This window comes from Panthera tigris, chromosome A2, assembly GCF_018350195.1.
Source record: "Panthera tigris isolate Pti1 chromosome A2, P.tigris_Pti1_mat1.1, whole genome shotgun sequence".
Lineage (NCBI taxonomy): Eukaryota > Metazoa > Chordata > Mammalia > Carnivora > Felidae > Panthera > Panthera tigris.
The window spans coordinates 139,811,157-139,824,739 of record NC_056661.1 but is presented as its reverse complement, the minus strand read 5'-3'; the positions used below and the strand labels follow the sequence as shown (position 1 = coordinate 139,824,739).

The 13,583-nt window shown below is 39.3% G+C and overlaps 1 pseudogene; it reads left to right on the top strand.

Moving 5' to 3' along the window:
- The first annotated feature begins 5,340 nt into the window (after positions 1-5,340).
- Positions 5,341-10,195, top strand: LOC102972960 (annotated as a pseudogene).
- Positions 10,196-13,583: the final 3,388 nt, after the last annotated feature.

Below are 13,583 nucleotides of genomic sequence, written 5' to 3'. Positions count from 1 at the left end.
TGTGATTTTTCCCCCCAAACACTTTAGTGAATACATTATTTCTGTGTCTATTATGGCTGCTCCTATAGACATGCCCTGTATCCTCATCAGTGTTGGCATATGTCAGAACAGCTTTCCACTGGTAGGAATTAAAATATGTGTCCTGCCATTATGATGATGAGCATCTGCCTTTGTTTACATCACGATTGGCTTAAGTTAGAAAATGTCAAAGAAAATAATAAGGAAGAAATACCAAATATTTTTTGGCTCTGCTTCCTCCTACGTGTGACAGAACACCACAGCCCGAGTTGTTTTGGCAGGATGACTTCTTGTCAGTGGAAGGAACGCGAAACCAAAAATGCAGGACTAGTATCTCATAATTTTTCTTCCAAAAACTTGCAAGTGTAGATCTTTTCTAAGAAAAGAAGACTAGGGTGGAAAAGTCAAGACTTTACCAAAATTGGATGGGCCCTAATGAATCAGCCTGCTCTTAAAATAACAACAAAGTAAGTGGTAAAATCTGGGTACCCCCAAAATGGTCAAGTTAGTATATGGTTTGGGGCAAAGGAGACAGGTTAAAGCAGTACCTCCAAAAAAATGAAATTATTCCATGATGGTCGACTTTAAAAATAATGTTTTGAGGCATCCAATGGAGGAATTGGAAGCTGCTTTATGCAGCCAGCTGATGCCTTCAAAAATAAACTCCTATTTAGCAAGTCCATTCAGAAATTTCAAATCCATCAATATCTTTGAAATGCTGAGAAGTTTCTTCTGCAAATATAACTCGTTGGGCACTTTGTGAATAGACAGAACATCTGTGGTGCTTGTGACACAGCTTAGAGGAAGAATCTTTATGCAGTAAGTTCTACACCCATTGCTTTCTCTGGCCCTGCTTGTCTATGGTAAGGTATCAACTTTGTTAATGCTGGTGCCTTGAATCATTGCCTTTTCAAAATGTTTTCTCATGAAATGAAAGCAGAATATGAACTCCTTCTCTTTTACAAATCTGTGATACAGAAATATGCTGACAACTTGAAACCCCGCAACTCTTTAAAGTACTTCTGATCAGACAACCTGAAAATTGAAACATGAACTCTTAATCTTCCCTTTGCCGACATCAACAGCATTCCGTTGCTGAAGACGAAACTCAGTGACGTGAAGCCGGTGGAAATTAAACAACATAAATCCACTATCCACGTCAGATAATCTTGGAATATCTTGGCGTTCTCTTACGATAAGCCCACTGTGTCTTTTGTGAACATGAACTGATTCTGTTTGCCACAACATGCCATTGTGAGCACAGCTTTTCAGCCTGTGTTCCCGTCAAAGCAGAAAGTCTACAGAAAGGTACCTAGACATCACGCCAGACCCTATTCAGTAATTTCAGCTTCTCATTCAAGCCATGGGAGAGATGCCTTCTCATTGAAGTTTATTTTTTAGCAAAGACAAACTTTATGGTTTAATTTTATTTGCACACATTGGATTTCTTTCTTTCCTTCTTCCTATTTTTTTAGAAATGTGCCTGAAATTAATTTTGCATGTAAAGGAGGATGGAAAGGGCACAATTCTTTATAAAAGTGTTTTGATCTAATGCAACAAAAGCAGCTATATCCATAATTTTGTTTCTCGTTGTATATAAATATCTGAGAAGAAAAGCTAGCTTTCACCAGATTCCCAAAGCCTCTATGATACAAAAAGGGTTAAGAATAATAGCATGAAGTTAAACATATCTTGAGGTCAGAGAATCTTTATAATCTGCCCCCCTTTCCACAGCACCTGGGAGAGTGACTGCAATTAATGCCCAGAATGTTGGTCATGGTAGTTATGGTTTTCCCATTCCCTAAAGGATGTTGACCACAAGAGACAGAGTTGGCTGAATAGGCAGGTACACTCGTGAAAATTAATTTTAAAACTGAGGGCAAATCTCTATTCCTCATCAAGACAAGGAAGAAAGCTTCTGTACTAAATATCTTATGGCCTGGAAAAGGAAAATCTGACTGGGAGGATGTAAAATGAAAATTTGTTTCCTTTCGTTGATACTACAAAATGGTGGGGGAGAATATGTTTTTTTTTTTTTACTTGTACTGCATTTCCATACTGGATTCAAAGTCAAAGTCTTTAACAATTAAAGTAAACATCATTAGGATACTGATATTTTCGTGGGCCATATTATGTCCCTTCGAAATTCATATATTGAAGTCCCACCCCAGTACCTCGGAATGTGACTTTATTTGTAGACAAGGTCCTTGCAGAGGTAATCGAGTTAAAATGAGATCACTAGGGTGGCTTCTAATCCAATATGACTAGCATCCTCACAAAGAGGAAATTTGAACACATACGAACACATACAGGATGGATGGAAGACACGGGGAGAGGATGGCCATTTACAAGTCAAGGAGAGAGACCTGGAACAGACCTATCTCTTATGCCCCTTGGAGGAAACGAATCCTGTGGACTCCTTGACCCGGGACTTCTATCCTTCAGAACTGTGGTAAAATAAATTTCTGTTGTTTAAACCACCTACTCTGCAGTGCTTTGTTAGGGCAGCCCTAGCAAGCTAGAACATATATACAGAATAAATCCCAGGAACTCCAGACAAAGACCATGAAAATAGGCTAGGGGGACCCTGGAAGTAACACTGAACTGGGACACAGAGGCAGATAGGATTATTAATCCCTATGACCACCGCCTAAGGAAGGAGAAAGCTCTTCAGCCTAACATAGATCAGCAGCTCAGAGCTTCAAAGTTTTAAGTTCTTCCATCATACTTTAAGTCTATCAGATAACGTGATGCTTCTGGTATAGGAGTCAAGATTTGTGTGTCTAATTAGTAATTTTTTTTCATGCACAGAAGTGTAAAATGTAAAATCTCAATGTGAGGGGTAGAGGAAAAGGAGGAATTATAAAAGCAGTCTGAAAAGTAAATCCTTACTTTATTGGGCTCCGGCTACAATCGACTTGGCTAACCTGCTTCTGCTTTTTGCACAGCAAGTCGTCAGTTGCTTTTCTCTGCCCCTATTCCCACCTCTGGAGGAACGTGGGTGTTTCCTGGCTCCTCTCCCTTTAAACCTCTCATGGTTTCAGGTATCACCTTAATGGCCTTGGACTCCTGTTGTGCTTCAGGCTTGAGTTTGCATCCTGGCTGTGCCCTTTACTTCTTGTAGGTTGCTTTGGGCAATCTGATCAGCCTTCCTGAGGTCTGAGTTTCTTTAGAACGCAATAGTATCACCATCACAGGGTGTTATGGAGCGTGAGCGAGAAACTGCCTCTAAGTTCTCAGCATAGGTGTGGCCCAGAGCAAGTGTGCAATAAATGAGAGCTGAATTAAAAATAACAACAATACAACAAACCGGTATATGGTACTTACTATGTGCCCAACACTGATCTAAAAGCTTTACATGTATCGACTCATTTAATTCTCACAACAGATGAGGAAACTAAGGCACAGAGAAATTATGCAGCTTGCTCAAACTCAGTCAGTAAATGATGGTTCTTCGTTACTCAGGTAGTCTGACTCCAGACACTATCTTCTCAAAATATTAGGCATACTATATCTCTCCGACTATTATTATTATTTATTAATGACACAGCCCTTCTTTTCTCTCTTGAGCTTCCAAATCGTATGGCTTAAAAACAAAAATAAAGGGGTGCCTGGGTGACTCAGTCAGCTAAGCGTTTGACTTCGGCTCAGGTCAGGATCTCATAGTTCATGGCTTCGAGCCCCACATCAGATTCTGTGCTGACAGCTCAGAGCCTGGAACTTGCATTAGATTCTGTGTCTTCCTCTCTCTCTGCCCCTCCCCTGCTCTCTCTCTCTCTCTCTCTCAAAAATAAACATTAAAAAATTAATAAAAACAAAAATGAAAACAACAACAACAACAAAACTCTCTGGATACCTCACAGTCACCTCAGATGCAACATGCTCAAATGAGTCCCCACACTGCTCACCATCCCTGCTCCTTTCTTGGGAGTGGGTGGCATATAGCCCAGCGAGAAACCTGGTGTCACATCAGATTCCTTGTTTTCCCTAACCTTCCCACACCCCAGCAATCTATTGATTTCTATTTCTATCCTCTTCTCTCCATCCCTAAAACTTCCCTTGAAGTTCAAGACGTCATCGTCTCTGCTCTAGATAATAGCAACAGCCTTCCAACTGGTTTTTCTGCCTCTAGGCTCAAAGAGCCCGTATCTCCTTACCTCACCTTCTCCACGGATTTGTTTTTAAGTTTATTTATTCATTTTGAGAGAGAGGAAGAGAGAGAGAATCCCAAGCAGGCTCCGCAGCACTGTCAGCACGGGGCCCCATGTGGAGCTCCGGTCATGAACTTTGAAATCGTGACCTGATCTCCAATAGTTGGACACTCAGTTGGACGCTCAGCCGACTGAGCCACACAGGCATTCTCCAACAGATGTAAGATACAAATCTGACCATTTCAATGCTGCCTAAAGGATTAATTTGGGGTTCATTAGCATAGCCCAGAAGACCCCCATATATGACTGCTATCTACCTCTCCAGCCTCAACTCCCCCTCCTACCAAGTCCCATACTTCCCTGAACTTGACTAATCTTCTGTTGCTCTCTTCATCCTGCTATCCTTCCATCCCTGTCTCAGTCTCTGACCAGTTACTTTCCCACCATCTCTCTTTGTCTCTCTGTCTCTGTCTCTCTTTCGGTCTCTCTCATACACCATGTTGTTTCACGACTAGTATATTAGAGTCTACATTTTAAAATATTGCTCAGCTTATCCACCGGGAATACATAAAACGATCACAGGAAGATATGATCACTAATTTTCCCACCCACCATTTCTCTCCCTGCCAAAATACTCACCAAATTAAATTTGTTACTTGAAGAAAAATAAAATCACTTGAAAATCAGTTTTATAAGTAAGCAAATTTTTAGAAAATCATCTCTCAAAGACATAAAACTTCTAAAGCAACCACATGCCAGCAATTATTTATATTCTGTTTTTAGCATCTTCATACCTCATGTTCTATCTGAAAGATTAAATGACTGGTTTTCTCCTGGTGACATAATGGACTAGCGTGTGACCAGTTATCATTTCTCTTCTCTGAAACCAAAAGCTTCAAGGACATAGAGATGGAATTGTTAAAAAGGCCTTGGGATTGACACGGTTACGCGCCTGCCCCTGCTGCTGAAAATGTACAGTTTATCACTGTGTGTCACGAACGTCAGGATGAGGCAAACTTGTGGTAGCCTATCCAGTCTCCCTCTTTCCTTGCATGCCAGTTTCCCATTTAATCCATAAAAGTTACATATTGAAAGTACAGATGAAACTGAGTGCCCCTTGATCACCTGCGCTCTGGGTCGAGCACTCAGAAAAATTCTCAGTAGTTGGTAGATGGTGCTGCGGAGTAAAAAGAAGAAATCGGAAGCAGCCCGACATACCGTTATTTCATCTCCTAACCTGACGGGAGAGCAGTATTGTGTAATGGCAGAATGCACAGGCTTGGAAGTCAAAGTCACCAGGGTCTTCTTTGCAGCTGTACCTATGTGACGATGGAGAAGCACTTAATCTAGGGCTCTGTTTCCTCATGTGAAAATAAATAAATAAATAAATAAATAAATGGGCAGTTGTGTGTAAAACATATAATTAAATATTGAATAACAAATGGAAGCTCTTCTTATTTATGAAGAGTGATAGGACAGTGATTGACAATTTCAGGAAAGCTAGTTCTTAACATCAAATGGGAATGAGACATTACTAAAATCTTTAGTCACTGAAATCTCTCACCATTCAAGGATTTAAGTTTTGTATATGATGCAGAAAGTATACCTTTGGCTGCTCAACTTTCAAAAATATGTATATACTACATACTATAATCTTAATGATTTTTTCTACTTTTATAAAATGGCTAACCCAGAAATCTTTTCTCTGATCTTCAATTAAGAGAAAAATAAAGTAATCCATAATGATATGTTCTCCAAAAGTTACATAATTATATATTAACCCAAGACCATCCTTGTCCTTATATCTATTATTTAGGATTAGCAAGTTGGTGTGGGGGAAGAAATAGATTTCAGTAAAAACTGTATGTGCTACCTTCTACTCTGAAGTTTGTTATTAAAAATGTGTTGTAGTGATGAAATAATTGGAAACCAAGTAAGTGAACAAAGTTGGATTAACACAATGTGTTAAAATTTTATAGGGTCTAGTTGGAAACACAGCACATCAGTCAAAAGACAGAAACTCCTAGATGTATTAATTTTTTTCTGATAATAGTTGCATATTGGCCTAATAACTCACTGTGCCAGAGGTAGGCAATTTGTTTTCAATCAAATCAAACCTACTTATCCTTTTTAAGTAAAGAACAATTATAAATACGTCTTATTGAATATAATACTCCTCAAAATGAAAATTTTAAAGCCAGTCTTAGATTCCAAGTGTAAACTCTAAATCATCTAATAGAGGGAAAACTCAGGATCTTATATAAAGCCTTCAGATAAATAACGATCACTTTCCAAGTACCTACCATTCTGATGACAAGCACTGCACTAGCTAACTTTTGTTTATTTTTTTCTAGTCTTCTCAAAAACTGGCTTTTCACATTTGAGGAAACAAAGTCAGAGAAGGCAAGGGACTAACCCAAAGTCAACAACTTGCTAATGTTTAAACTGGGATTAGCTTATTCTTGTATCTTCCTACTAGGGGTTAGGCTTCCCATGAAAACCTGTCTTATTTTATTTAAAAGATACTTCTTACAAAAGAGTTATTTGCCAAAACTTCATACGGCTGTATAGCTCATGAAAACAATGAGATTCAGTGGGTAGAGGAATTTGTAGCTCTTTGTGACTAATGTACTTTTAAAATATACTAACGATCATTAAAGCCAAATACCCCATGAAAAATAATAGGCAAAAGAAATAAAGTGTTCTTTTAAAACCTGGTCTTTGGTTTCCTGTTTCATATTATAATTGGTTGATGTCTGAGAAAGTCTGTGTTCATTTTCAGAAATGGCAACAATCTCCTAAAATAGAGTCTGGGCATAAATGAGAAACAAAACGAGCTTTACTCTTTAAAAAAAAAAAAAAGAAAGAAAGAAAGAAATGTCTTGGCAAGAAAAAAGAATGCCCTTAACAAACTATGAAAAAACATGAACTTTAGTATTTAAGAACCAAGTTTATGAATGATTGGTAACGACAGAACTTGACAATGCCCAGTGTTGGGAAGGAAAACTTTCTTTGTCTCATTTGCTATTGCTGAGTTCCTTCGTTGAAACAGACGTGTTAGAAGAGAATTCTGCAGTGTCTGTCTACGTGGAAATGCACATACCCTTTGCATTAGCAATTCCACGTCAGCCTGGCAAAAGTGTGCCGATACATACACACACACACACACACATACATACAAATGCTAACTACATTTTTGACAGAGGAGACAAAATCTTGAGAAAATGAAACGTCCAACAATAAGAATTTGAAAAGAATTGCCAGATAGGGTACAGTGAAGCACATTGTGGTTACTACAGATACTCCAAATACATTGTCATGTGGGAAAAGCAAGTTGTAGACCATTGTGGACACCATAGGCCTATTTATGTTAAATATATTGTCAAATTAAACAAAAATGCCCTTAGACTGATGTGGCTCCATTGCGGTGGCAGCCTATAGACGCAAACCAAAATCTAAACCTACAAATGCCTCAAAGTCACAAAATTAAAACACTAGGGACAACCAGTCATAAACAGCCAATAGGCATAAAGCTTTAGCCAATCAATAATTTCCTTTCGTTGCTTCCCTTCTGTTCTCTGTATGAGTCTTTCCCCTGGTCCTTGTCTGCGGAGCCCTCCTAACCACTCTGGTTTGGTGCTGCCCGATTTGAATCAGTTTTTGCTCAAATAAACTCTTACAATTTTTAATATGCCTCAGTTTATCTTTTAACAGTATACACGCACATTCGCTTTTACATTTCTAGGAAATTTCTGGAATTACATAGAAGAAACTGTAACCGGGAGTTATCACTGGTAGAGAGAGGAGGGAAGAGGACTTTTAGTTTTCCACTGTGTAATTTTGTATTATTTCACCATAAGCAGCAATGACTTTGTAAGAACAAAAGGGATTTTAGAACAACATAATATAAAAGACTGTACAAGTGATTCTATTTAACAAAATTATGAAGGGCACCTGGGTGGCTCAGTTTGTTACGCCATCATCTCTTGGTTTCAGCTCAGGTCATGACCTCCCAGTTTGTGGGTTCAAGTCCTGCATTGGGCTCCACGCTGACAGTGTGGAGTCTGCTTGGGATTCCATCTCCCTCTCTCTGTCCATCCACCTCCTTTATCAAATAAATAAACTTAAAAAAAAAAAGTTATTAGAGCTACAGGAAGTGAGGTCCCCACCTGCTAACATCCAGGATGGAAGTGAGCGTTGCTGGGGCCCGGATGTGAGGAGAAAGGGACTGACTGTAGGCAGAGCATGTCTCCGCCCAGCCCTTGGATTCAGTTCCTTCATTTCCAACCTTGAAGAAATTTACATCTATTCCCTGGACCATGAAAAGCTATGACAATCCCCCTGAGATAAAAAACCACCAGATCAGGGCCTAAAGGATTTCTTACCCTCTTATCAAGTGTAGAAAGAATCATCCTGATGTCGAAAGCAAAATGGTTTCGACCATTTTGACTTGTCCCTTCAGTGCTCGCCACCAGGTACATCTGGCGAAATCAGTCATCATATCTTGAGCTATGACGATAAAAGTCATATTGAGCAGGATGTTGTCAACCAAACCAGGAACCTTGCTCTCTGTCTGAGAGCAAATGGCAGTGTCCTCCTTGGGATGGAGACTGGGATAAAGATCTGGGGGAAACAGACCAGCACCCCATTTGTCTGGGGGCACGGCCAACTATGTGGCAATAATAACGCTGCAAACAACATCGTTGTGGAACATGAGAGTAACCTGGCTTCAGGCATGCGTGCTCTCTCTGCTGAATGTTCCGCCGTGGAAAAACAATGGAAATGCACGGGCACCTGAAGATCTATCTCATCAAATGCCAGACCCTAGAAGTCTCTTGCTTCTTCCTGCTACCAGTGGGTCTTCATTTTTTTCCCCCTCCTAATCTAGTCATAGAAAGATTAACTGCCTGTGACTTTAAAAAAAATTTTTTTTAATTATTGAAGCTTAAAAATGTGCAATAATAATTTGAATCATTTTGAGTACTTTTACAGCTCCATTTTGAATCAAATGTTAAACAGAGTTTAGTCATACAGAAGTAAGATCTATCACAAAAAACTTTCCTTTTTCCTTACAGGAAATTTAATGCCTCAAAGAGTTTACCTTAAGATCTTAGTGACTTTGTACTATAACCTGTGAGTACACAGCAGATTGGATTTGACACATCCCAAACAATACCACCATTTTGAGGCTTCATCCTTTTTACTTCTTAAAGGAAGTCTGAGGCAAGAAGGGGCAATGACATTTGTGACATTTGTGACATCTGGGCAGATGAGTTTTTTTCTTCTCTCCCACCTTCTCTCTCCACCTCCTCCCTTCCCTCTCTCTTTGGTTGCAAACAAAGGAGAAAAAAACAAAGAGAAAACATATCATTATGAACAAAGAGAAAAGCATTTGTTTTGGTTTTTTTGTTTGGTTTGTGTTTGTTTTTGAGAAAAAGCACAAAAGGGGGAGAAGCAGAAAGAGGGAGACAAAGAATCTGAAACAACCTCCAGGCTCTGAGCTGTCAGCACAGAGCCCAACGCTGGCTCAAGCTCACAAGCTGTGAGATCATGACCTAAGCTGAAGTCTAGATCATAACTTGAGACAAGGTCAGATGCTCAACTGACTGGGCCACCCAGGCGCCCCTGCATTTTTTCAGCTTTTTTTTTTTTTTAATTTTTTTTTTTTTTAACGTTTATTTATTTTTGAGACAGAGAGAGACAGAGCATGAACAGGGGAGGGGCAGAGAGAGAGGGAGACACAGAATCCGAAACAGGCTCCAGGCTCTGAGCTGTCAGCACAGAGCCCGACGCGGGGCTCGAACTCACAGACCGCAAGATCGTGACCTGAGCCAAAGTCGGCCGCTCAACCGACTGAGCCACCCAGGCGCCCCTTTTTTTTTTTTTTAATTTTTTTTTTTTTTTGCATTTTTTCAGCTTTTTATCGAGCACCTTCCCTGTACCAAGAATTATGCTACGTCACAGTATCCAAAGCACATACTTTGCCTTCACTGAGTTTAGCTGGGAGTGGGGTGGAAGGGATATAGGCCAGAAGTCACTCTTCCATTGCAGTGCGAAGTTACATGGCAAGTAAATGTCTCATAGTCCTCAAATATCTACACAAAATAATATGTACCTAACTGTCCTCTTCCTTAATAGGTCAGACGCCATCTAAAGATCACTATTACTTTACCAGCAGCCAATTTATAGAAAAATTGGGGAAAGTAATTTCTTTCATGACTACCTCATTAATAAAGATGAGCATTAAGGAAATATTTCTCATTTTGTGGACTTCTACTCTTTGTTTTGTCCTAATCACTCCTATGGGATGTCATTTTTCCTGTTAGCCACTTTTATGTCAGCAAATGTTTGCTATATTGAATCCAACAATGAATTCTCCTGGATGGATATATTTATCCAAAGTTCACTACCAAGAGTTTTTTTTTTAATTTTAAATTTTATTTTATTTTTTGAGAGGGGGGGGGCATGCGCATGTAAGCAGGGGAGGGGCAGAGGGAGAAGGAGAGAGAGAATCTCATGTAGGCTTCATATCCAGTGCAGAGCCCAATGTGGGACTAGATCCCATGGTTGTGAGATCATAACCTGAGCTGAAATCAAAGGTCAGAAGCTCAACCGACTGAGCCACCCAGGCACCCCAAGAGCTTTTTTCTTTTTTTAAACACCATTTCCTGTCTTTATCACTACTCAGCAAGTACCCTTAAATTACTACTCATGATCTCTTAGTAAACGTCTGCTTTCTTCCAACAATATAGAATGTATCTATATAATAAACCAAATGGTCTACTTTATATCCGTACTCCTTTCCAGTTCACTTTCAAAAATAAAAGCAGGTACCTTCTTTAATAACTTCGAAACTAAGCCCTCTGCTGTACCTGTGAGACTGGTTTTGTATGACACTTGAGAGTTTAGGGATGCAATCTGTATCTAACAAATGAATTCTGCATCTTTTGAAGCTACCTTGCTCAATTCCTTTAGCATATTGTGTTAACAGGATGAAACTATGTTTCTATAGCTCTCCCATCTTTAAAATGTTTGTATATTCCACATTCTATGGACAATTTCAGTTGACATATCTATCATCCCTATCAGTGTGCAAGTTCCTGAAGAGCAGGGATACCATTTGTGTCTCAGATACAAACAGGATCCTTAGTGAAAATACGGGATCTAAGAGGAAGTCCAACTTTGCTTCTGTAAACCCGATCGTATATAAAGTTGTGTATTACATAAATTGTTCCTGCTAACTCTCTTTTTCTGTTTAGTGGTCTTTTTTCTTACTGGGTTCATGGCCAAGTCTGCTATGGAAGAAGTCTACAGTTTTGACATTCCACTTGACAACAGCAATACAGATACCTTCCCACATCCAATAAAAACATATCCACCTCCTTCCTCCTACAGACACTTACACAATTAGTTCTGAGGCCAAATACTTTCTGTGTATTATATTAGTCAATCCTTTCAAGAATCCTCAAAAGTATATAGCATTGCCATTATATAGAATAGAAGGTTAGTTCCCTCAGGCTTGTATAGTGAGTAAATAAATGTTGCAGGCTGGGATTTGCCCTTACAACTGTCCAACTCCAGAATCCATGCCTTTTCCAATTTGTCTTGCAGCCTCCATTCTTTCTAAGTCCTGATCATCTGAAAGCCATTTATGTATTCTAAGTAAACTAGTCCATATAGAGTATCCTTCCCAGATCATTATCAAATTGTCTCTTTTCATGGTTTACTTATGAAAACATGGTTTTGACAATAGAATTGTGATTGGAGGCGAGAATAAAAGACAGAGCTAAGAAAAAGGGCAACATTGGTCCAAGAGGGCCTACGTTGTGAAAAGCGGCCATGACAACTCCCGCACTTAAAATTCTTTAGTGGTGGGGTGCCTGGGTGGCTCAGTCAGTTAAGTGTCCGACTTGTGATTTTGGCTCAGGTCACTGTCTCACAGTTCGTGAGTTCGAGCCCCTCATCAGTTTCTGTGCTGCTGGCCCAGAGCCTGTTGGGATTCTCTCTCTCCCTCTCTTTCTCTCTCTCTCTGCCCTTCCCCTGCTCATGCATGCTCTCACTTTCTCTCTGTCTCTCAAAATAAATAAAACTTAAAATATTTTTTAAAATAAATAAGAATTTAATAAAAGGACACTTTTAAAAATTCTTTCGTGGTTCCCCATTGGCTTTTATTTGTTTAATACATAATTATGGGTCCCTACTAAGTCCCAGCTACTGTTCACCAGAGGAAAGTAGACCAAACAGCTGCCCTCATGATGCTTACATTATAGGGAGGTGATGGAGAGTAAAAACAGATAAATGTAGCATACTGTGATAGGTAGGCATGGAAAAACAGGGCAGGTTAAGAAGTCTGGGAGGGTCTTCCTTGTAAAGTCCAAATTTTCGTTTGGCAGACAAAAGATTTCACCATTTGGTCATCATCTACTGTATGCCACGGTAAAAACTACACTCAGTCTTTCCGAAGTTCTTTTTGTCTTGTGCCCCCACTCTAACCGTTCTTCAGTCTTCTGAGTAGTGGACACATCATTTCTTTCATGACATCCTTGAATTTTTCCTCTGGCACCTCCAAATTCTTATTTGTATGCCAGAGCATGCTGAACTTCCATAATAGCATTTATCACAGACTGTGTTGTCATTTCCCACTGTCAATATCTGTCTTCTTCAAATAGATGACAAACTCACTGATGCAAGAGCCATGCTATTTCACCTTAAATCTGTGACACTTAATACCAAGCCTGGCAGGGAGTAAACACTCAGTAAATACTTCATGAAGGATGGGAATGCACGCTCAGATGAAATAAGGCCATTTAAGCACACAAGATTATCAAAGACCATCATGAATGAAAGAAAATAAGCCTATTGTTTATACTTGTACTGAATACCTATTAAACCATGTACCAAGTTGACAGGATAATCACTGTTTAAAGGTTACCTTTTTATAAAGCATAACTCGAACAAACTGTCAAGATGAAATGGCTAAAATCTGTAGTTCTGTGCTTAAGACAGACAAATGCACTTAAGATATTACATTTTAAAAGATAAAGTTTATTACCAGGGCACCTGGGTAGCTCAGTCGATTAAGCGCCCGACTGTGATTTAGGCTCAAGTCATGATCTCCCCATTTGTGAGTTCGAGCCCCATATTGGGCTCTGTCCTGAGAGTGTGAAGCCTGCTTGGGATCGTCTCTCTCTCCCTCTCTCTCTGCCTTCTTGTGCTCTGTCTCTCAAAATAAATAAATAAAAACTTTTTAAAAAGATAGTTTATTACCATAATAATTTCTTGACATGTTTATTACAAATTACAAACTACTTATAAAGACATTCATTTGCAGTGAAATGGCATTATTTAAATCTTCACTTGTCTCAGTGGAAAAATGGCCTCTAAGTGTTATAGGCCTTACATTCAGTCTTTGAT